Source organism: Triturus cristatus, chromosome 4_1 (genome assembly GCF_964204655.1).
Source record: "Triturus cristatus chromosome 4_1, aTriCri1.1, whole genome shotgun sequence".
Lineage (NCBI taxonomy): Eukaryota > Metazoa > Chordata > Amphibia > Caudata > Salamandridae > Triturus > Triturus cristatus.
In genome coordinates this window covers 1,234,795,882-1,234,799,772 of record NC_140585.1, presented here as the reverse complement: position 1 = coordinate 1,234,799,772, position 3,891 = coordinate 1,234,795,882, and positions in this window count along the sequence as shown.

The window sequence follows — 3,891 nt, the reverse complement described above, 5'->3', positions numbered from 1 at the left end:
TACCACGGATCCCCTTTAACGACTATGAAAAGACTACAACGGATTCAGAACTCGGCTGCCAGACTACTCTTACATATCAACCCGCAAGACCACATCTCCCCTGCCTTGAAAGCCCTGCATTGGTTACCGGTTGCCAGAAGATCCACGTTGAAGCTGCTTTGTATCACCGACAAAGCGATACATGGAATGGGACCGCTCTTGATCGGGAATAAAATCACCAAACACATTCATCATAGGGACCTCCGCTCTAGAGTGGCACCTCGCCTCAAAATCCCAAGATACAAGAAATAAACCGTGGGTGGCACATTCTCCTCTGTTCAAGCAGCCAAAATATGGAACTCTTTACCCCAACACATGATCCACAGATAACCACCTTATCTTCAGAAAACTACTCAAGAATTGGTTCTTCCCCACATAAGCACCATACGCAAACAGAAATATACAGCATATCCCTCTGTATATAAGCATTTATTTGTGCTATAGATATGTACCTATGCATGTGTATTGCTTTGTTATAAACATGTCGAATAATTATGTTTAAATTAAAAAATGAATAAATAAATAAATGTTTAAGTACACCACTTGAAAACTAGAGTTTATTGAATGCAACCTTAATCTACTTATACTTACTTCCTTTTATTGGTTTAAAAAAAAGGCAGGAGGCAGCAGGGTACGAAGGCAATAGCACTACCTAGGCTAGTCACAAAAGGTGCTTAGAACTTGTATTGCCCACCTCAAATGGCCCGCTGACACATGACCACAAATTAATTCAGGAAAACAGATTGATGAGAGGCAACACATAAGAGCGAAATATTGTAGTGCATACAAAACAAAATTCGTTCCACAGGCGTAGTAGGTTTAGTAGTAAGACTTTATTTTCCAGAATGTTCTTGATACACAAACAGGCAACGCGTTTCACCCTTCACAAGGGCTTCTTTAGGGCTGTGAAGTCATACTATATAACAAAATATTAGAACCACTATTCAATAAGGAAATCACTTAGTTAGATAAGAAGGACAGGTGTGTTTGCGGAACAAAGGTAGAGCAAAAACGGTGAGTTTGGACGTTCAAGGTCCAAAAGGAGAACCATAAGGCAGAAGTCAAGACAGAGGAGGAAATGACCATGCCGATTGTTATTCAAGAAAAATTACTAAAAGGTCAAGAGGTAGACGTCAGCAGTTGAACCAAAATCTGTGATCATAGTGTCAGAAAGCCGAAGAAGGTTTGAATGGCAGAAACCAAAGAATACCCTGAAACTTAATCATCAATGTAAACCAAGGTGCAAGTTCAGAAGAGTGTCAAGACTAAAAGAATTAAAAAAATATTTTCAAAAAATTGCCTCTTACCTAAGGTAAGATGACCTGGTTTGTGTCATAGTTGAACAGAGTTTAGCAATAAGTATTATTGAGAAACGTCAATGACGTATAACACTGTCTCCATCCATGAGGCCTAAATAAAGAGTGAAAGGTAATTAGGTATGTGCCTAATGCCACACTACAACAGTCTTAAAGAGGAGGAAGTCCCAATCATCCGAAAGGTGACTGGTTAAAAAAAGCTAAAATCCATACTTAATTGAAGCCAATGTCACCCATGGTAAGGATGAGAAAATATAAAGCCTATAAATGGACTTACATAAGTATTCAAAATTCCTTAGTCCAAATGGAATTTCTGTCATCAAAAGGAAAAAAGAGCTAGGTCTTGTGGCATAAGTGAGCCTCCAGTTTAAAGGTGTAAAGTGCCTAAGGACAGAGTAATCAAAGAATAACTAAAAAGGTATTATAGAGTTACCTGTGTAATCACCGTAATAACTTCAAAGAATAGACAAAGTGCAAAAGTCAAGACATCCCTGGCGTCCCAGGCATTAACATCGGTGTAAAAATCACAACCCAAAAACATACAGAAATATAAGGCTAAGTTTTGGAATCGTATTCATACTAAGAGTAACATGCCCCCTGGCAGACGCTGTGAAATGCTAGAGAAGTATATGAAATGTATAATAATGGCGCAAAGGAGCCAGCTCCAGCCAGCCAAAAAGTATACCAAAGTGTCAAAACTGGTAAAATTGCAAAGGCATGGCTGACTTCACCAGATAAGACCTTGTGCAGTTTGGCTCTAAGTAAAGTGCCCCCTGGAAATTGCCCTAAGGCGCTAAACATGGCTGTAAAACTATTTAGAATGCGGGGAATACATAAAAAAAGAAAATTTATGGTATACCGGCGTTGCAGACTTACTTATGAGTATCGGCGTGTGTCCGCGACAAACCCTGTTCGGCAGCACCAGCAGTACGCAGGAAAAGCGTGGCACTGCCGACTATAAGCCTAGCTGTAAATATGGTGACCAACGTGCACCAGCGCGTGACCGTATTTACCGGTGTACCATGACTATTAACAACTGGTGCGCTAACGCGAAAGCGTGCATTGCGTTTCCGTTAAGAAAAATAACTACATTGTTCAATGAGTGTTTAAAGGCTGGTGCGTTAACCAACAAGGCTTCATGATCGTGTGTTCAGCGTTTCAAATATAATCATACTAGAAAAGAGGATGAAAGTGTGGCATGTGTTATAAAAGAAAGAAGGTGGAAAGGTCCGTCTGAGTTATTGAAAAACAGAAGAGTGGGATGCAAACAAAAGAAAGAAATGAAGAATGCTGCTAGAGCATGCGACATAAGGAACAGATTGCCACTGAGTCAATACACATAACATGTCGATAACACAGTAAATATTGGAAATTGGAAATCATGTACAAAGTGGCAGTTGACTACTATTACCTATTGAAGCGTAAGGCAAACCTCACGGGTAAGCAAGGGGAGGGAAAGAATAACAAGAAAATAATGCATTAATCAGTGCATAAATCCTCAGTTTAAGCACGCGATAAAACTAGTAACAACTGGGACCGTTTTTCATACATAAGTGACATAGAGTAATACACACATGGGGCAGTAAGGTTATAATACCCTAGGTGTTTAACAGTAGAAAATTATAAGTTATTAGAGCTAGGACAAGAAGGATGCCCGTAAAAATAAAAGTTAGAGGCATCCAGGGCAATAAGGTTACAGTGCCCCAAATGTACAGTATACATAGTGGTTGCTCAATCAACATCCGTAAATCAGGGAACTAGGCTGCACAGCGGAACAATGAGTTGAACCGGATTCTGATAACATGCAGTGCAATACTACAAGATTCTCACAAGAAATGATGCATCTCAGTATCAGTGCTCCGACCAAATGTTGTGCTTCTCAAATTGCATATCCATTGTGCTTTTATTTGTCTGAGTGCAAGATCCCTGTCAAGTCCTCTCATATTACCCTGTGCAACATCTATGCCATGGAATCGAAATTTAGCTCTGTCCCCACTGCTCTTACACTCGTGAGAGACCAGTGCATATGAAGTGTAACCCTTCAGGCATGCTCTGCGATGTTCCTGAATACATGCCTTGAGTTGTCCTGTCGCACTACCACTATAGATCTTGTCACAAACACAGATCAGTATATAAATCATGTAGTATGTGAGAGTTGATAAAATGTCTGATTTTATACTGTGTTCTTGTGTTGTAACTGAAGGTTGTGGTCTTGTTGCAGCCCAAATTACATATGTTGCAGGTTCCGCAGGTGTAGAAACCCATGGGTTTGCGCAGCGAACTTTGTGAACTAGGTGTTTTGTAAAGTGTGTAACTGGGGCACAGGGCATCCCTGATAGTTCTACATCTCTTTAATGTTAAGGAGGGCCTCTCTGAAATAAGTTAATTGACCCCTGGGACACCTTTTAGCAATGCCCAATGTTTTCCAAGCACTTTAAAGACCTTGTGATTCAATGCAGAGTTTGTTGTGATGAAAGAAAGTTTTTGGTTGCCGGGGGCAAGGGTCTCACGTTTCTTACTGACAAGTGTGTCCCTT